We start from the raw sequence: 21,596 nt of genomic DNA on the forward strand, positions 1-21,596 counted from the left end.
CACATGGGTTGCAGAGCTGCACCCTCCACAGCTAGATTGGAGACAGCTGCTTGACTTGGAGCTGATGGGTCCTGGAAAAATTGATTCCACCCTGTTGCATCATTTTGTTTGTTTTCCTTCTTCCAAATGTACTGTGAGATGTGCTAGTTGCTTTGGAAGCTGAGGCTGAAGCCCAGTCATGCTAATCTGCTGAAGGCAAATTTTAATATAAAAACAAACAAAAAAAATACCTTTCATCTTCAATACCTGGAATTAATTCTTTAGCCAACCTTTATTCATTGAGGAACTATTATGAATCGCACCTTCTCACACCTTTCAGTTAGAAGGCACTGGGATACCTGGCCAGTCCAATTCTACTCGGTTAACTTTCCTCTCATTTAAAGCTGATCTACTGGAGAAGAGGATATGAAGATATTACTCCCATCCTTATAGGATTGTTGAGGGATTAAACGACACAGATATAGGACAATTAGCTCAATACTTTCTGGCTAGTAGTAAGCCCTTCATAAATGTTAACTATTACTGTTGTTGCATTGTTATTTTAATATTGAAAGTTGACTTAAATTCTTTAAGATGACAGTTTGATATCCCTCTTCCTATAACTTGAGTTGCTAAGACTTATGTATATTTGTGCATATTTAATGCAAGAAAGAAAAGAGGCACCTAATACTTTGGTGGTTGTTACAGCACCGTTTGTTACTTTACTATACTAAATGTCTTGCCTTATTTAGGCAGAGTCATCTGCATTTATAGAAGGAGCTAGGTAGGAAAACTATTTCCTGACTTGTGTTGTTTTCAAAGAGGTTTACTGAAGAAGACCAAGTCTTATAGCAGCCCTCCAGCCAAGGTATATGTATCTTTCCTTGAGAAAATGCAGCTAGTGTGTCTCTTATTCCTTGTCTGTGATAAGGCCAGTCTGATTAAACTAGAAGGGGTGTAGAATAGTAGTTGCTAAATGTATATGCCGAGGATGGTGCATGATGTCTTATATGCCATATCTCCTTTAGTCTCACAATAACCCCCCCAAAGCAGATATTACCCCCAATTTATAGGTGGAGAAGGAAGTTCAAAGAAGTAAAGTAACCCACACACTGGGATTGGAATCTGGGCCTAGCAGCACATTCCAGCACCTTCTTGAAACAATTTTACCTTGGATTGCCTGAAACATTTCTCCTGACTCACTGGCAGTTCCTTCAAGCTGAAAACAGGTGACCCAGTTCACTTCCTGTAGTTCCAGTCTTGTTTATCCAACTACCTACTTGACATTTGTACCAGGAATACCAGTCAGTATCTCCAGTTAAACATTAACCAAAACGACTTGTGATATCTCCCCAACACCCCTACAACTCCCTGCTGTTCAAGCCCAGTCTTCCCCCATTTAGTAAATGGCACTAGTGCCCACCTAAGTGCACAGGCCAAATATCTAGAAATTATTCCTTATTCTCTTTTTTAATTCACTCCCCACATTCAGTTCATTAACAAGTCCCATACATACTCCACATCCATTTGCTTCTCCATCTTTGTTATCATCACTCCAGTCATTAATATCTTCTACATGAAGTGCTACAAAAGACTCCTAAAGTGATTCCCCAGCTTCCACTCCAACCTGTTATCCACAAAGCAACTGTAGTGATTTTGAAATGTGAATCAGATCACTTCACTCCCCTGCCTAACACTCTAGTAGCACTCCATCAAACCTAGAATAAAATCCAACCTCCTTTGCTCAGGTTTACAAAGTACTACACAGCCTAACCCCTGGCTGCCTCTCAGGCCTCCTTTCCCCTCTTGTTGATTACATTTTGGTCTCATTAGCTTACCTGTTCCCCCAATAAGTAAGCTCATTCCCACTTTTAAGTACCTTCACATTAGCTGTTTGCAGTCTAAAAGACTCATAATTCAGATTTTAGGTTAGATGTCATTTCCTCACAGTAGATATTTCCATGTACTCAATCTAAAGTAGCTATCCAAGTCACTCTTATCATATTTTATTTCTGTACAAATGTGACATTATTACTATGATATTTTTTTGTTCGTTTGCAATTTGTCTCCCATGCCAGAAAATGAAATTAAATGCATTCTAATTGGAAAAGAAGTAAAACTGTATTCATAGATGACATGATCTTGTATATAGAAAACCCTAAGAAATCCACTAAAATATTAGAACTATAGTTAAGTTCATCAAGATTTCAAGATATAAGATCAATATACAAAAATCAATTTATTTCTATGTACTAGCAATGAAAAATCTACAAGTGAAATTAAGAAAACAGTTTCCTTTACAGTAGCATCAAAAGAAAAAAATACTTAAGAATAAATTTAAGAAAAGAAATGAAAAACATTTTCTCTGAAAACTGCAAAAATATCATTGAAAGAAATTAAAGAAGACTTAAATAAATGGAAACACTATCCCATGTTCATGGATCAGAAGACTTGAGGGCCGGCCGAGTGGCTCAGCTGGTTAAGAGCTCGCTTGGGAGCACCAGCTCTGAGTAGCAGGGCTGCGGTTCGGATCCCACATTGAGGGCTAGTGATGCTTGGCCCTCTACAGCTAAGATGATGAACAGCTCCACCTGGAGCTGGGCTGCTGTGAGTCGCCAGCGACGGCGTAGGCTGCAGCAGGGCTGCAGTGGGCTGTGAGTTACCATGAGCCGCTGTGAGCGGCCGACCAACAACCAGTGAGCCTCACCCAGGAAAAGCACAGTGATCATACCAACATGGGCCAGTGAAGCGATGTCCTCCACAACTAGACTGAAGAACAAAACAGCAATTTGTCTACCTGTCTGTTCCCCTTCCTTGATTCCCCAACGCTATTACCCTCCCCCCAATTCCCCAATAAAATCTTTTTAAAAAAAAAGACTTGATATTGTTAAGATATTGTTAAGATGGTAATACTTCTCAACTTGATTTATAGATTAACCATGATTCCTATCAGAATCCCAGCTGGCTTCTTTGCAGAAATTGGCAAGCTGATCCTAAAATTCATATGGGAACTCAAGGGACCCAGAATAGCCAAAACAATTTTGAAAAAGAACAAAGAGGATTAATATTTCTGATTTCAAATCTTAACTACAAAGCTACAATAATCAAGACAGTGCAGTACTAACATAAGAATTGACATAAATCAATGGAACAGAATTGGGATCCCAGAAATAAACCCATTTATTTATGCCCAACTGATTTTCAACAATATTGCCAAGATCATTCAATGGAAATAGAATAGTCTTTTCTACAAATGATGCTGGGACAGCTGGATAGCCTGCCTCATGCAAAAGAATGAAATCGGACCCTTACCTCACACCATGTACAAAAAATTGACTCAAAATGGATCAAAGACCTAAACGTAAGCACAAACTATAAAACTCTTAGAAGAAAACACAGGGCTAACCCTTCATGACCTCGGATTTGGCAATGGATACTTAAATATGACACTAAAAGCACAAGCAACAAAAGAAAAAAATAAATTGGGACTTTACCAAAATTAAAAACGTTTGTACTTCAACAGATACAAGAAAGTGAAAAGACAACCTACAGAATGGGAGAAAATGTTTACAAATCATGTCTGACAAGGTACTTATATCCAGAATATAAGTCAACACTAAAAGAAAACCCAGTTTTTAAAATTGTAGAGGATTTGAATAAACTTTTCTCCAAAGATGCTACCTATACAAATAGCCAATAACACCTGAAAAGATGCTCAACATCATTAACCATCAGGGAAATGCAAATTAAAACCACAGTGAGATACCACTTCACACCCATTAGAATGACTATAACCAAAAAGCCTAATAATGTGTTATCAAGAATGTGGTGAAATTGGAATCCTCGCACACTGCTGGTTAGAATGTAAAATGGCTCAACCACTTTGGAAAGCCATCTGGTAGTTCCTCAAAAAATCAAGCACAGTATTACCATTTATCCACCAATTTGTCTTAACAGGTATATTATTTGCTATTTAGTCTCTTGTGTTTATCCATATCCATGCACAGAACAATATTATCTGCTTTTTTTTTTTTACAGATGGAGTAACTAAGACCCAGAGATGGCAATTTGTCTTGTCTAAGGGCAACAGAAAAGAATGATCTGAGCAGTGTGCTCTTGATGACTGTTGCTATGTTAAACAAGGTAATACATACATATAAAGCACTTAGAATAGTTCCTGATGTATTAGGTATTATTATTACGCCACATGAAAGACTTTTAGAAATAACTGTTGTGCTCATTCCCATTTTTGGCCTTGGCTCATGTTGTTTTCCCACCTAGGTTGCTCTCATTTTGTTTTTCTGCCTATTGAAATATTCCCCTGGCTTCAAGTCCTTGCTAAAAATCTCACCTCCTTCATGAATTCACTGGTCTTTCTCTGAATTATATTGCACTAATGACATTGCCACAGTTTAATAGTCAGATGTTCTCATTGATTTTTTTGTTGGTCTTGACTCCCCAACCAACTCTTATGCTCTAATAGGAGTATTTTATATACAGTTGACCCTTGAACAGTGTGGCAGTTAGGGGCGCCAACCCCCTGCACAGTCAGAAATGCGCATATAACTTTGGACTCGCCAAAAACATAACTACTAATAGCCTACTGTTGACTGGAAGCCTTACTGATAACAAAGTCAATTAATACATATTTTGTATGTTATATGTTTATATATCATTGTTACAGTAAAGCAAACTATAGAAAAAAACATTAAGAAAATCGTAAGGAAGAGAAAATACATTTACTGTATTTACTGAAAAAAAATTGTGTGTAAGTGGACCTGTGCAGTTCAAACCTATGTTGTTCAAGGGTCAACCGTATAACATATATATATATATATATATATACATATATATATATATATATATAGTATTCACATATGTATATATAAATATTTGAAACAAACATTTTTTAGTTTTGAGTGGTAGTTTATTGTTTTAGATTCTATGTGTGTGTCTGTGGTTAATATATTTCCCCAAATTAAAAAAAACAAGCCAACCGGAAGCTATTGACCATTAAAATGAAGATTTTTTTTTTTAATTAAGAGAAAGTAAAACTATAGCAATGAATTCTAAAATGAATTCATTCCTAACCGTAAGTAGTCATATGATAGTGTGAGTGTGTGTAGTCATACAGCCAGGGAAGAAAACTGACTTTTTTTTCTCAGTAAGTAATGGAGCTGAATAATTTGTTAAATGACATCTAGCTTTGTCCAAAGAATCAGTATTAAAACCTCTCTGACAGTGTTTCTGGAGTGTTGGTATTTTTAAAAGGTCACCAGATGACTCTCTTCTGCAGACAGGTTGAGAGCCATACTGCTATGTGACATGATATCTTTATTAGTAAAACTTAGCCAGAAATGCTCAAAAGCATTAAAAAAAAAAAATCAGGAAAGCATGGATTCTGACACCAGAACATTTCCATAAGGTGGCGCTAAAAGTGCAAGGAAACGATAGTTTAAATTATGTAAAAGCTTTACACTTCCTCCCAACTCCCTACCCGCTACAAACCACTGTTTGTAGATCAATACAGACCCTTATAAAATGCATGAGACTGGTTACAGACTACTTTTGCTAACATGAAAAATAATTTTTTTCTTATTCCTATTTCATGGAATTTCCTTAAATTTAGCCCAGAGGGCTTTTTTATTTTAAAGCCCTGCTGGCAAAACTATATTGTAGTTAGTTTATAAATACCCATATTGTCCCAGACTTGCATACCAAGCTTTTTACAAAAAATGCTTGTCAAAGATCAGCTAACCACCAAGCTATTTTCAGACAGGCTGTTTCTCCTTTTTTAAAATTTGTTTTATATTGCAAATGTTTTCTATTGCAAAATTGTTTAACATTCAACAAACTTGTGTAATATATAACACTGTGAAACCCACATTGTATATATAAAACTGTGCATTGTACAGACAGCAGTCAGAGAGCCTGGACAGAGGTAAATTTAACTTGTTTGACTATCTTCTGTGATAATACTACAGCAATAAAACCTTTTTTACAGACTAATCAGTGTGGACTTGTCATTTCCTGTTAAACTATTATCTATTATATCTTTGTTTTCTATTTCATTAATATTTGCTTTTTACTTGAACATATATAAAAGTAACCTTTGTTTATGGATAGGATAACTCAGTATTATAAAGTTGTTAATTTTCCCCAAGTATACATATTTAATGTGATCCCAATAAAAATACTAATTTTTTTCCCCTAGAACTAGATGGGTTGATTATAAAGTTCATATGGAAAAATAAATATGCAAGAAGAGCTAGGAAAATCTTGAAAAAGAAATGTAGTTTGGTGTGTAGGGATAAGAAAGCATACTATAAAAGCCTCTATAATTAAAATTGTGTGTAGATCACTAGAATATAATAGAAAATCCAGATACAAAGTCTAGCAAATGAAGACATTTAGTATATGGCAAAAGTGGGATCTAAGCCACTGGGAGAGACAGACTTTTTAATAAATAGCTTTAGGACAACTGAATATTTTGAAAATGATAGATTTTGAATATACCTGGCCCCCTATATTTATAAGGATAAAATCCCAATGGCTCTGAGAGCTACTTTAAAGAATTAAATCATACAAGTACTATAAGAAAAGATGGATGAATTCCTCTATAATCTGGGATTGGGGGTTGTCCCCACAATCCCTTTGTTCATCTTATCACCCTTTTTTCCCACTCCCTTAAAACTAGATCTTGGTCACCACACAGCTGATCAGATGAAGATGTGAATACATCTCAGTGTACTCGTATGTTGAGATTGGGAAGAAGGCCAATGACTAGACAAATGGATTACATGTCAGGGCTCTCTATGTGAATCAAAGAGGTGAGGGGGCTGAGTGGAAACTTGACCTTATTATAAATGGATTTAGAAAAGCAAATACCTGAATGTTGTGAAGTACATTCATAGGCCCACTATATGTAATGTATCCATATACATTTCCTATATACTTGAAAATAGAGATATTTAAAGCAGCCTTTAAGGATTATTCAATTAATTCAAGCCCACTGTGTGGCAGATCATGTTTATTGCTTACCCAGCAGCCATACTCTTCCTTCTTTGCTGATAGAATTCCAGTTTTGTTCAGGTATTAAGTGGTCAGATGCTTTTAAGGGAAGCTGGCCCTTTGCTACCCTCAGAAGATGAATTTTGATTAGTCCAAGCTAGTAATGGTCATTCAAATTCCCTTGCCAGTGATTCACTTAAGAATGAACATGCGATTATGGGTAATGAGAGGTGAGAAAAAGTCTGTTGTAGTGCTTGTGGGAAATTTTCCCTGATGTTTCAAAATAGTCATGAGTAAGGGATATATATATACTCTTTTCCTCTTTCAGGCCTTTGGACATTGTAATTTCAGAACATTCTGCTTTGAGCTGCTGAAACCATACTGCAATCATGGGGAGGAACAAGAGTAAAGGATAAAGCTGCTACACAGAAATGGAAGAGGGAAACAATTTAATGCAAATCAGGCTGGTGGTTAACCCTTTGGCTAAACTAACTCAGGTCATTTGTGTGAGAAAATGCATTTTTCTTATTGTTTCAGACAGTTGAGTTGGATTTTCTGTTACTTGCAAGCAAAAAATCTCAACAAATTCAAACAAGTTCTGAGGAATTCTGGCCAAGACAGTAAATGTATTTTAAAAAATGATTTCTAAAACCAATTGATTTAATATTTTTTTAAAATTTATTTATTTTAAATTAAAGTTTATTGGGGTGACAATTGTTAGTAAAGTTACATAGGTTTCAGGTGTACAATTCTGTAATACATCATCTGTATATCACGTTGTGTGTTCACTACCCAGAGTTAGTTCTCCTTCTGTCACCATATATTTGATCCCCTTTACCCTCATCTACCACCCCCCCCAAAAAAAAAACCATTTTATTTTGAAACAATTCCAAATTTACAGAAAACTTGCAAGCATAGCACAGAGAATTCCCATATTTTCAGAAACCACATTCAAGTTTTGTGGATTGTTCCACTTAGGTTCTTTATGTTACCCTTAAAGCATCCAATCTAGGTTCATGCATTGCACATAGTTGTCTGGTCTCTACAGTCTGTTTAAATCTCAGACAGTTTCTAAGTCTTTAAGTTTCATGCCCTGAACATTTTTTATTATAAGAGTCATTTTGTCAGCTGTTCCCCAATTTGCGTTTGTCCAATGAATCCTCCCTCATATCTTATTGAGTGACACACAATGTCAATTTGTACCTTATCGGGGGTGTTAAATTTGATCACTTGGTTAAGATGATGTCTTCTAATTTTCTCCATTATGAAGTTACTTTTCTTCTTTGTATTTAATACATTTTTAATGTGGAGATTCTTTGAAATTATACAAATATCTAGGTCCTCATCCCATTTTTATTCACTGGTAATAGCACCCACTGATGATTCTTTCTTGAATCAATTATGGAAGCGCCCCTTATCCATGTTTTCCCTTTCCTTGGTTTCAGTTACCTGCAAATATGAAATGGAAAATTCCAGAAATAAACAGTTTATAAGTTTTAAATTGTGTGCCATCCTGAGTACTCCACTTCATCTCCTCATGTAGATATTTTATCATCTCACATCATCACAAGAAAAAGGGTGAGTACTGTACAATATTTTGAGAGAGACCACATTCACATAGCTTATTATAGTATATTGTTATAATTGTTCTACTTTATTAGTTATTGTTGTTAATGTCTACTATGCCCAATTTATAAATTAAACTTTATCACAGGTATTTATGTATAGGAAAAAATATAGTATACACGTATATAGGGTTTGGTACTTTGTGTTTTTCCTTTCATAGGCTGGAATAGAGAATGACAGAGATAAGCCTTAAAAAGGTAGGCAAACACTAAGGAGTTCTGAATATTCTAGGAAAAACGCATAGCAAGACTTTGTCTTGATACAAACAAACAAATAAACTGCCTAATTTTAGGGGGAAGGAGGTGCTCACTGGAGAGAAAGTAAGACATGGTGGTTCTAGATACGCTGAATGATCCTGACCCAGCCCTCCTGAGGCTGTGTGTAATCTGCTGTGCTGATGAATAACCACTGAGGTATCTCACAGATGTAATGCAGTACTCTGTTTGAGGACCACAGGAAGGTGCCCTGTTGTGATGTACTGGGATTCCTTCTTCAAATCAGGAATGGTGGCTTGGGACATTTTCTGACATCAGGGGCTCAATGCAAGAGTGGTAGCGCCAGCAATGCATAGCAGCAAAAGTCTTCAGTTCTTGGAGGCCTCCCAGGAAGGCAAGTTTATGCGCATGAGCAACATGTGAGTATTCTCTGTTAGGAATCAGGTGAATGATAAACTCTGAGCTCAGGGGCTCACTTACCTAACACACTTGTTAGGTAAGACAAAGAGTTCAGTGTTAGACTAGTTGGGTACATTTTAAATTTTACTGTCCTTTCTCCTTGTTTCTCACCATCACATGCACCACTTTTTGTTAAGTTTTTATAGTTTATTAATCCTCTAGTGAAACATCTCCACAATTTCCACAAATCAAGGCATGGCTGTCCCTTTAATCCTTTGTTGCTAGCTCTAACATTGGTTTTCCCACCCCTTGACTTGCTTCATCTATTCTTATAATCCTTTTGCTGTGTTCTTGAGGGATTTCTCCTTTAATATAGACCATCTGCGAATCTGTGAGTTTATTTTTCTTTGTGTAATCCTAGAAATAATGGATCATGCCGAAGCCATGCCAAGCTGGGTCTGAATCTAAAGACAAAGATGACATCTGTGGTTTTGCACATATGTGTTAGATTTGCAGAATTAATGTCTTAGGTACTGTTGCTTTCCCAGGGTGAAGGACATCGATGACTTTTGAAGTGGTAGATTTGTCATCAACTTCCTGGTCCAGATATTTGCTCTGTCATTTATGATGGTGCTTACTTATCAGTCAGAGAGAAAAGATTCCTCCCGTTTACCCCTATATTGGCCTTTTGCTGGGTTGATTGAGTTTTATTTGGTTATTTTCTTCTATTGTTTCAAAAATTATACACTCTGTATACCTCTACCAATTAGCCTTAAATTTTCGACTCATGTACTTGATCATATTTTTCTAAAACCATGTAGAGGTAAGCATATAGTTGAAAGCAAAGACTTCAGAGCCAGACCGCTAGGATTTGAATCCTAGCTCCATATGCAGGGTGTGTGAGTTGGGAAATCCACAAAAACCTCTTGATGCCTCAGTTTCTTCACCTGGAAAGTGGGGACTGTAATAATAATGCCTAACTCAGAGTTGTTGTGAGGATTAAATGAGCCCAATACATATAAAACACCTGGCAACAAGTGGTAGAATTGACGTTCCAAGTTGGTGCTTTAACTATAACCTTTGAATAAATAGAAGCTATAGATGAAAATGTTTGCATAAATGCAAAAATAGGCAGTAAATAAAAAAATAATTGGTTTATCCCTTCAATCTGAGGTGTTTTTCTTGAGTAAAATCCTAATATCCCATTCGGATAATACTTACTAGTTTGAGCATCCAGATGGATTGCTGGTATCCCTTCCAGGGCTCAGGGGAAGCCTCAGGGAGAGAGAGAGTTCATTCTGATGGTCAGCCCTGTAATGTTGCCTATGGTGTTTTACATGAAACAAGAGCCACAGTGTTTAATATTTTATGTCGAACCCCAGATGGTCCCATTTTTCTGCCTCTGATATTTGTGTGATGCTTAGAGCTTTGATAGTTAATTCATACCTGCAAGGGGGCCTACTGACAGAGGTGGCAGAGTGGAAAGATAAAAAGAACCTTGACCCTCGATGATGTCACTGGACCCTGGTGACCAACCCTGGAGCCATGTTACCTTCAGGCTTCTTGTCATGTGAGATGATAAACCTCTTGTTATTTAAACTATTGTTAGTCGTATTTTCTATTACTTGCAGTTGAAAGTATCCTATAAATGCAAAACATTGCATGTCCCACATTCTAATACATTTTTATGGGCTTATTATTGGTATTTTAAAATTATTAATAGACATTTTAAAATTTGTTGGTTTCAATCATACAGCAAATATAAATAGCTACAGCCTACATAAAAACTTTTGGGGTCTCAATAATTTAAGAGTGTAAAGTTTCTAAGATCAAAAAGGTTGGGAATGACTGTCTCTATTGTTTCATTATACAAATATACTACATTTATTTTGACTGTTTTCATATTGTGGACATCTGGTTTGTTTCCAAATATTTCCAAATATTATAGAGAATACTGTAGGGACAATTTGTAAAAGTATTTTTAAAGCTTTATTATGGAAAATTTCAAACATGTACAAAATCAGAGAGAATAATATAATGAAGCCAATGTCCCCATCACCCAGATTTAACAACTATCAAAATATGGATAATCATATTTCATCTAGACCCTACATTTTCCCCTACCCAGATTATTTTTAAAACAATCCCAGGCATCATGTAATTTAATCTGAAAAAATATCTCTGTATATTTTTCTAAAAAGTAAGAATTATTTTATAAACATCACCACAATACCTTATCACATGTAAAAACATTTTAATAACACTTCCTTGATATTATTAAATACCCAGTTAGTGTTTACATTTCTCTGAATGTCTTTTTTTTTTTCTTTTTTTAGTACAGTTTGAATCAGGATTTGAATGATGGTCAATGTGTTGTACTTGTTTTATAGGGATCTTAAATCTCTTTAATCTGTTGTTTTGCTGTCATTTAAATTTTTCTTTTATTTCTTGTTGTTGATAAAACCAGATTATTTTCTAATATAGTTTCCCCATAGGACTTTGGGAACCATCACATTTAGTATGTCATACTTTCCTTTGTTTTTCCGAACAAATACCATTACTCCCTTTCTTTTAAAATCTATATTTGACCTCTTTTCAAATGTATTTTGTCAGAATCTTCTTTTCAAATAGCCTCTTTCAATTTTGCTTACTTTTAATAAGGGCCACCTTCCCCACCCCTGCTGAGCATCAAGACATTTTATTTTCCCTATCGAAGTGTCAAGAGACCCGTCCACCCTTGCTCCCAAGGCAAATGTTGAAGGGGGTTTTAGGTATAATCACATATAGAGTAAAGCCTGTAATTTCGATGTGTTAAGAAATGGGCTTTGGCGGTTATTACCTCTTATGATTCCATGGATTGGCTTAGATCAGCTGGGTGGTTGTTCTGCTCCACTTGGTGTTGACTGGTGCTATGGCCTGAATGTTTGTGTTCCCTCAAGTTCATGTGGAAATCCTAACCCCCAAGGTGATGGTGTTAGGAGTTGCGGACTTTGGGTGATTAGGTGATGAGGGCAAAGCCCTCATGAATAGGATTGCCAGTGGTCATCTTTGCACATAAATCTACGACAGGAAGAAAAGTGGGGGTCTGATTTTTGCTTTCAAAATTTAGCTGAGCTGATTTGCCTTTTAAGATTAACAAAATGTCATTTAAGAAGCAAACTAACCCTGGGAATAATAAGGATAAAGGGATTAGAAATCATTTTAAAAGAATTTTATACTTGAGAGGAAAGAAGTTGTTGGTGACTAGACACCTAAGTTGGAGGTGGGAGAAAAATGGGAGGGCTACAGTTTCTGAAAGAAGGGTGTAGCAATGTTGTTTTTCTTGAATCATAGAAGATGAAATTCAAATACTGTCGAATATTGTTCTTGGTGTGTTGGCCTAAATATCACAGAGAGGGGAGCCTTCCCGGCAGCATGGCAGTAACAACAGGGAGTAGAGGGAGAATGGGAGTCCAAGAAGCTGCGTGTGCGACCTTTTCCTGCCCAGATCTTTTATTCCCCTAACATAGAGAGCTCGGTGTAAGGGATTTACTGAAGGCTTGGGGGATAACTAGAGGGAACTACAACATGGTGAGGGACCCTAAAACTGGATACTAAATGTGATGGTTCCCAAAGTCCAAGGAAAAAAACAACAGCACTATTCTACAGGGATCCTCATCTTCCTTTCTTGTCTTGAAATCCACCCTTCGTTCCTTCTTTTCAAAGAAAGCACTCCTTTAATCCTTTCCAGTGCACCTCTTTACACATGCAGACACATGCGCACACATGCCCAGAGGCCTATATGTGGGTGAAAGATGCACACACATGCCAGCAACTCAGAGAACTGGCAGGTGTCGTGAAATTACCATCTTCTTTTATCATATTAGGCTAGCTGAAATTCATAACAACAGCAATAACAAAATTATTGAGCACTTGCCATGTGCCAGACACTGCTGCTACACACGAATAATCCTCATCCTTGATATGAGGACACTAAGGCACACAAGGTGACACAGGTATTCAGTGGTAGAGCAGGGATTCACATCCCGGTGGTTCCCACGCCTGACCAAACCTGAGCAGTGCAGTCTCTCTTCTGCAGGACTTCCTCTCCCACCACCTTCTATGTAAAGAGGAAGCCAGCAGTTGACAAACTCATTCTTCTTCTGGTAAAGGGAAGGCCCTGGGTGTGTAAGCACTGTGTTCTTCTAGTGACATATGTATAAACAATTGAGATGGATAATTTTGCGAACAGTAGCTATTTCCGGGTGTATTTTCACCCAAAATATGTGTATTTTCACTTTCAAAATATGTGTATTTTTTTCTACAATTAATATGTATTTCCTCAGTAATATTTTTAAGTTTTAAAAGAAATCTTCTACAGTCCGTCTTGACTTTTCAGCCCCCACCTCCTGGGGCTAACATGAGTACAAATGGGCTTTAACAACAAGGTATGACTTGCAAACATTGCCTCAGATACAAGGTCTAAACACAAGACGCTGTTATATTGGACACCACTGTGTAAAAAAAAAAAAAATGTTGGGCCGGCCAAGTGGCGTGTTGGTTAAGAGTTGGCTTAGGACGCCAAAGGGCCCTGGTTCGGATCCCACATATGAGGGGCAGTGACACTGCCCTTTACAGCTAAGATGCTGAACCACAGCTCGACCTGGAGCTGGGCGGCTGTGGGTCGCCAGCGACAGTGTGGGCTGCAGCTCCTGCTGTAGTGGGTTGCCATGGGCTACCGTGTGTAGCCAGCAGCCAGCGTGAGTGGTCAGCAGCCGCGGTGAGCAACCATCCAGAATCCGGCGACTAATCTGCCTCGGCTGTGAAGAACGCAATGATGGTGCCATCTTGGGCCAGTGAAGCAGCATCCTCCACAACTAGACTGGGGAACAAAAGGACAGCAACTTGTCTGCTCCCCTTCCCCCAATTCCCCAGCGCTGTTCCCATCCCCCAATTCCCCAATAAAAATCTTTAAAAAAAAAAATTTTTTTTTTCCCTTCGACTTTAAGAGTGGCACCTGAATCTGTATTAAACAAGGATAAGTTTTGTGGCAGGGGAGGGGACATTTGTGTGGGAGTAGTGAGTGTGGTTTTCTCTGGAGTAGGAAGTAACTTAACCAATATGTGGGAAGCTGGATGTCTTGGGGCCATAGGTGCATCGTGTCAGAGTCCTGGGTGCTATAATAATGCCTCTCGCAGACCATTGCTTGTGACAATTTAATTCCATAGCTTCCGGGGGTATCTATGAAAGTATAACTTGAGAGGTTTCTCAGAGATATAAAAAGAAAAAGAAAAATCAGACGTTTAGTTCTGCCATGTATCTCAGCCCCTGTGAGGTCCCGAGCAGAACATGTACAAATGAGTCCTGAAAATAGGGGCCTGTGGACTTTCTGGGCAAGTCCCCTGACTTTCTAATGAGGCAGCCCAAAAGAGGGACCTGAAGGCTAATTTTCATGAATGTAGATTTATGTCAGTGGGTGAGATGACTTAGGGTCTAGGGTCTAGTCCCCTTGGGCCAGAGCTCGAGGAGATGTGACTTCCTGGGACTGTCTGTGTAGGAGATATGGTCGGGTTGCACAATATGCAAGGATCCCAGGATGGCTGGTGGAAAAAAACTACATTATGTCATGAATACTCTCCTTAGGGCCAGGTACTGAGGGTTGATGAAGTTGTCCTTTGTGGATAGTCGTCGTTCTGCCTTAGGGGATGGCCAAAAGTGAAAAAAAGAAAAATTAGCCATATTCCTTTGACCCAAGTCCTGTGCCCTAGGAGATCCATGACTCTTGGGATGGAGGTATACCAGGCTTCCTTTTTCTTTTAGATTCTAGAGGGGTCTTGGTTATCCAGTATGGCTCCTAACATATTAAGAGTACCTCCAAGAAGAGCATAGCTAACTTTGCTATATAAACTTCCATTCATGAGAACCCTAGCTCTTAAAGGTGCCTTCTCGACTTTTACAATAAGTGGGAGCCATGGTGAGTCAGCTGGGATAGCTGAGCTGGGCTGAAGTGTCACATCACCTTTTCCCCAGGTTGGAATCACAAGGTCAGGAAGTCTCCCAGAACCAATGAACCAGGTCAGCTTTAGTACATTTCCCAGACATCTCAGGAAGCTGTGAACTCAGAGATTGATCTGCTTTTCAGAGTCCTTGGAGTTTGATCCTCACTAACCATGTAGCATGGAGCAAGGCAGAAATGCTAAAATATGGGGCAAGAACATTCTCCCGTGCCTGCAGTCCAGGTATGCCCCTCACAAACCATAAGGGTAGGATGGGACCACTGGAATGACTGCTCAGTCAATGGTAGCAGAGTCCTCAACTCCCTGTTGTTCCATCTCATGAAGTCTGTAGCATATGACAAAGGGACATTTAAAGGTGCCCCTGGGATGGTTGAGCTCATGGGTGTTGTGGCTATTGTGATTGAAGCCAGGAATGTATTTACCCATTTGGGGGTGATTATAATGTAATATTAATAGTACGCTGCTCTGACACTTTCTCTCTCAAAGACATTTCAATTCCAGGTGAATAGGTATTAGCTATAAAGATTTGCCAAATCTTTTGCAGTGAATTTGCAGGCGCTGCTGCTGAGCTGTGGCATTTGGGGATTGGTGTAGGGTGAGCAGACTTGATCTTGGTGATGGAAAGAGGCTTTCTCCTCCTAGCTGCTCCCGGGTTCTATGGAAAGTACAGCACATGACTGCGTTACCACTTTCTGTTGGCCTGACACAATGAGAAGCTATATTTAATTTTCTGTCCACTATCCTCCAGGTCCTCTTCAGCATTTATTGCTTTCCAAATAGCTTTCTCCCAATGACTATCTGTGTTTTGGATTATTTATCCCCAGATGTGGCATTTGGGGATGGAGCCTGTTTCCTTACTGAGACAAGTGCTATCTTGGTGTCCTCACCCCTGCCAAGGGCAGTGTTTCCTGTTGTATAGCTCAGTGTTAGTCATTCCACGAGAAACAGTTGGGTGATGAATGGATTGCCTAAAAACCTTATCAAGCTGTAATGACTTTCTGAGGTTTTAAATGGCTTCTGCATGAAAAGGTTAACTGTGAATCATAAATAATGAAGGCTTTTCCACAGAACAACCTTTCTCTTATGTGGAAATTATATGTACTGAAATATTAGGCATTTATCTTGGCGTTTAATGTCATTTTTTTCTTTCTTTCTCTAATAAAAACTGACAGGTTTTGGCCATTAGTGTAGAAGGAAAAAACTATTTCAATACAAGTGCCCTCTCAAATATCACAGCCTGATGCCGATGAATTTTAGTAACTTACATTTAGCCATCGAAAATCTAAAATAAGACCTTCAAGTAGCCCTACTCACTGTGGTAGAGAAAGAAAAAGCCTGCACTAATTTGATGAAAGAGGAAAGGACTTTTGATTTCACTTGTCACTGGAGACAAGGGGGAACCTATGTAGTAACCAACAAGGTAAGAACATGATGCAGGCTTAATGGCTCTCGTGTGAGGAATGGAGGAATCTCGTTTTAGGAATCAAGGGCTCAGAAAGGAAGGCGGTATGATTTTGGTTATAACATGTGCTGACCCAGAATCTTGGATTGCAAGAGACATAGACCCCACTCAAAGCAGCTTAAGCCACAAAGGAGAGGCATTGGGTCACACAACTGAAAGTACAGCTTCCAGTTTACACTTCAGTAACAGTTAGATCAAGCAGAGGCATTTGTAATTTGTCTCTCTCCATATCTCCTGGCTCTGCTCTTTTCTATGCTGGTAGTTTCTGCCAATGTCTTGGCATTGAGACAAACTGAGGTGATTTAGATCACATGTTGACCCCTGAACTGTGCACTGTTCTGATTGGCCAGACCTGGGTCCTGTGCCCATTCCCCCTTATTTTTAAATTGAGGTAGCTGTGACTTGTGAGTCCTTTAAATGTCCTGGTCTTGATTCTGCAATTCAGGGATCTTTTGTCCAAGGACCTCTCCAAATCAAAACCTCAGGGAGGTGGTTAGGGATTCATATGCACCCTGGACCCACCTGAAGCACCAGATGCTGCAGACACTGTCACCAGGAGTGCACACCCTCTGGCCCTAACCCCAAAGGAGCCTGAAGGCTGGAGCAAGGAAGGCAGGACAGAACTGCTCACCCGAGGAGGAATTCATGTCTGACTTCCAAGTGGCAGATGCCCAGGAGCACCAGAAAAGCTCCTCTGGCTTGAAAGAGGACTTCCTATCTGCTGGCTGATGCCTGAAATTCTACTCTGACTTTTGCTTTCTCTTTAAGCTCCTGTTAAAATACAAATATCCTTGAGAGTGGCAACACTTTAAATTTCTATCAGGCATTCTTGGGGTGAAGGATTGATTAGAAAGCAGGTTTTGATAGTAGGAGGGAATGAAATTTTCAGCGCTCTGGGAGCCTGAGGTCAAGGAATAAATGGGGTAGGAGGTGAGAAATGACCAAGAATAAAAAGTGAAGACTGCCATTTCACTGCCTGGAGCTGGAGCTGGACAGGGCAAGGGTTTGGGTTGCAGGTAGTTGGTATGGTGTGTCACTGAGCTAAAGTGACAACTTAGAGAAGGCAAGGAAGGAAGGAAGCCCAGTGAATGGTGGTGGCATCATGGACGAGCAGTCCAAAACCAAGTCTTGGGAGATTCTGAGGTGGGGACAGGTAAAGGGCCGAAGTAGAGGGTGGGACATTCACATACGAGCAAATAGTCAGAAACTGAAACAAGATTTCTTATGAGCTGGTTTATTTTTCCAGTACCTGCCATGTACCAGGCTACTTTATAGATGGCCTTTAGATCTTTCCTCTGTTCCACAAATAATTTTTTAAAATTGTGATAAAACACACCACAGAATTTACTATTTTAACCATTTTTTTAAGTATACAGTTTAGTGGCATGTTGTGCAACCATCACCGCTATCCATCTCCAGAACTTTTTCATTATCCTAAACTGAAACTCTGTATCCATTAAACAATAACTCACCATTTCCTCCTTACCCCAAAATCTGGTAATCACTGTTCCATTTTCCACGTCTATGAATTTGACTGTTCCAGGTACCTGATATAAGTGGAATATTACAATATGTGTCCTTTTGTGTGTGCCTTACTTCACCTAGCATAATGCCTTCAAGGTTCACCTATGTGTAACATGTATCAGAATTTTATTTTTTAAGGCTGAATAGCATACCTTTGTATGTATATACCACATTTTGTTTATTCATTCACCAATTGATGGGCACGTGGATTGTTTCCACCTTTTGGCTATTGTGAATAATGCTGCTATGAACATAAATGTACAAATAACTGTTCGTGGCCGGCCGAGTGGCGTGATGGTTGAGAGCTGGCTTGGGACACCGGAGGGCCCCGGTTCGGATCCCACGTGTGGGGGCCAGTGACGCTGCCCTCTACAGCTGAGGTGCTGAACGGCAGCTCAGCCTGGAGCTGGGCTGCCGTGAGTCGCCGGCGACGGCATGGGCTGCAGCCCCTGTGGCAGGTGGGTTGCCATGGGCTACCCTGTGTAGCCAGCAGCCAGCGTGAGCGGCCAGCAGCCGCAGTGAGCGGCCGTCCAGAAGCCAGCGGCTGGTCTGCCTCGCCCGGGAGGAGCGCAATGATGGTGCCAACTTGGGCCAGTGGAGCGGCGTCCTCCACAACTGGACTGAGGAACAAGACGACAGCAACTTGTTTGTTCCCCTTCCCCCGATTCCCCAATTAAAAAAATAAAAAAAAATAAAACAAACAAATAACTGTTCAAGTCCCTGCTTTCACTTCTTTTGTGTATATAACCAGAATTGGAATTGCTGGATGGTATGGAATTCTATGTCTAATTTTTTGAGGACCTGCCATACTGTTTTCCACAGTGACTGCACCATTTTACATTCTCCCTAGCAGGCACAAGGGTTCAAATTCCTCCACATCCTTACCAACAATTGTTTATTTATTTTTTAATGCTAGCCTTCTTAATGGGTGTGAGGTGGTATCTCATTGTGGTTTTGATTTGCTCCTTAATGATTAGTGATGTTGAACATCGTTTTATATGCTTGTTGGCCATTTGTATATCTTCTTTGGAGAAGTGTCTCTTCAAGCCCTTTGCCCATTTTTGAATTGTTTTTTGTTGTTGTTATTATTGAGTTGTAAGTATTCTTTATATACTTTAGATTTTAATGTTATCAGATATGTGCTCTGCAAATATTTTCTCACCATTGAGTATAATATTAGTTATGAGGCTTCTGTAATATATATGGACTTTATTATTTGGGGAAGTTTCCTTCTATTCCTAGTTTGTTGATTTTTTTTTTGTCATGAAAGGTTGTTAAATTTTGTCAAATGTCTTTCCTGCATTAACTGAGATGATCATGTATTTTGTTCCTCCTTTATACTGTTAATGTGGTATATTACATTGATTTTTGTATGTTGAACCATTCTTACATTCCAGGAATAAATGCCACTTGGCCATGGTCATATAATCTTTTTAATATGCTGTTAAATCTAGCTTGCTAATACATTGTTGAGGATTTTTGCCTCAATATTCATAAAGGATATTGGTATTTAGGGGTTTTTTTGTTTGTCTTTTTTTTTTTGTAGTGTTTTTGGCTTTGTTATCAGGGTAATGCTGGCCTCATAGAATGAGTTAGGAAGTGTTCCATTTTCTTCAACTTTTTGGAAAAGTTTGAGAAATTTGGTGTTAGTACTTTAAGTATTTGATAGAATTCCCCAGTAATTGTTCAGAGGTTTTTGACTATTGATTCAGTCTCCATATTAGAGTTCTATTCATATTTTCTATTTCTTCATGATTCAGTCTTTGTTGGTTTTATGTTTCCAGGAATTTTTTTCATTCATCTAGGTTATCCAATATGTTAGCATGCAATTATTCATAGTATGCTCAAAATATTTTTTATTTCTGTAGAGTTGGTAATAATGTCCCACCACAAATAATTTTTGAGTACCTACTTTCTGTGTACAAGGCACACTATGTTAGGCTCTGGAGACCCATCTACAAGCATGACCCCATGACATCACAGAGTTACAGTTCAGTGCATTTAAAATGTGATTTAGAGACCAAAGTCGGATAACCCTCCACTTTTCAGAATTATATTAACTATACATATAAATTTAAGATATTGATTCCCAAGCTACATTAATTGAAAGAAAGACCTTAGATACAAACTTATCAGCCCTTACTTGTTGCTACTACTGTATCCTTGCTAAAGGTCTCTGGTCTCAGAATATGTGGGGCAATCAATCTTGGAGACAGGACCAACTAACAGCAGTGCACTCTAGTCCAACACTACTCTTTGCACCACACACACTCAAATACGGTCATGGGGATGGGACCATGTTTTCTTATATCCACACAGAAGAGGGCAGGAAGTACAGTAACCTCAAGTACACAGCTTGATCGGTTTTTATATATGTCTAGACCTGTGTAACCACCAGTAGATTGATATAAAATGTTCCCATCCCTCCCAAATTCTATGTGTACATGAGACATGAGACAATTTGGGCATTTAAAGTCTCAGTCTGACAGCAGTGGAGAGTAAATAGGGTGAGATGGACTCTGAGTCTTGGCCAGAGGAGCCTTGGCTGGAGGAAGCATACAAGAATTCTGTTGACTGCCAGGAGTGGCTCAGACGTTCACATATTCTGCAATATCAGCCTTGGCCTGAGCCCTCCAGCAAACTCTAATTGTGTGCACGTGCGCGCGCACACGCACACACACACACACACACACATTTATTCAACATTTATGGAATTTGCAGGTCCTGATTTTTAGATAAGCCACAGTTTCTGCCCTTCTGGAGGAGAACTAGTGTCACTGCAGCACAAAGATGTCCAGGGCTCAGCTCACCTTCTAACTTTTATAGACATGGTCGGCAGCAGCTGTCATACTCCAGTGTACCCTCCTTCTCAGAAAATCCCAGCTCTACCCTCTCCTTGTCATGAGCATCATTCACGCACATGAAGTTAGGGTGAGTGGAGAATCTTTACTCTGATCATCTTGTTCTACTCCAGCTTCCTCAGCCATGGCCTCTAGAGCTTCCAGTTTTCTTGTGTGTCCAGGAAGTAGGTCCAGGGATGTGGGCTTAGAAGGATATGGGCTATTAGTCCTGGAGAGAACACCATGAGGAGGTAAGCTGATTACAGGCCTCAGGGCTATAGAGAAGGATTTTATAAGAAGGAAGTAGACTGATTTTTCATGATCAGTGAAAGAAGCAGTAAGTTAATCAGGTTAAGAAAGAAAGGATGTTTGGAGAGTAGGAAGAAAATCCTTGGGCTGGCCGAATGGTACGTTGGTTAAGAACTGGCTTGGGATGCCAGAGGGCCCCGGGGTTTGGATCCCACATATGAGGGCCAGTGACACTGCCCTCTACAGCTAAGATGCTGAACAACAGCTCGACCTGAAGCTGGGCTGCCGTGGGTCG

At 39.2% G+C, this 21,596-nt stretch overlaps 1 protein-coding gene across 2 annotated transcripts in view; it reads left to right on the forward strand.

Moving 5' to 3' along the window:
- The first annotated feature begins 59 nt into the window (after positions 1-59).
- The window catches only part of CUNH2orf74 (chromosome unknown C2orf74 homolog), a 24,279-nt gene continuing 2,742 nt past the window's right edge, over positions 60-21,596 (forward strand). The window contains exons 1-5 of one of the 2 annotated variants that reach the window (XM_019632570.1): positions 60-1,208; positions 4,018-4,122; positions 6,677-6,809; positions 7,319-7,487; positions 8,436-8,568. The gene's annotated coding sequence lies outside the window, so the exon portion shown is untranslated. The remainder of the gene's footprint in view (positions 1,209-4,017; positions 4,123-6,676; positions 6,810-7,318; positions 7,488-8,435; positions 8,569-21,596) is intronic. The other variant, XM_019632484.1, reaches the window with a different exon arrangement.

This window comes from Hipposideros armiger, unplaced genomic scaffold, assembly GCF_001890085.2.
Source record: "Hipposideros armiger isolate ML-2016 unplaced genomic scaffold, ASM189008v1 scaffold_2, whole genome shotgun sequence".
Taxonomy (NCBI): Eukaryota; Metazoa; Chordata; class Mammalia; order Chiroptera; family Hipposideridae; genus Hipposideros; species Hipposideros armiger.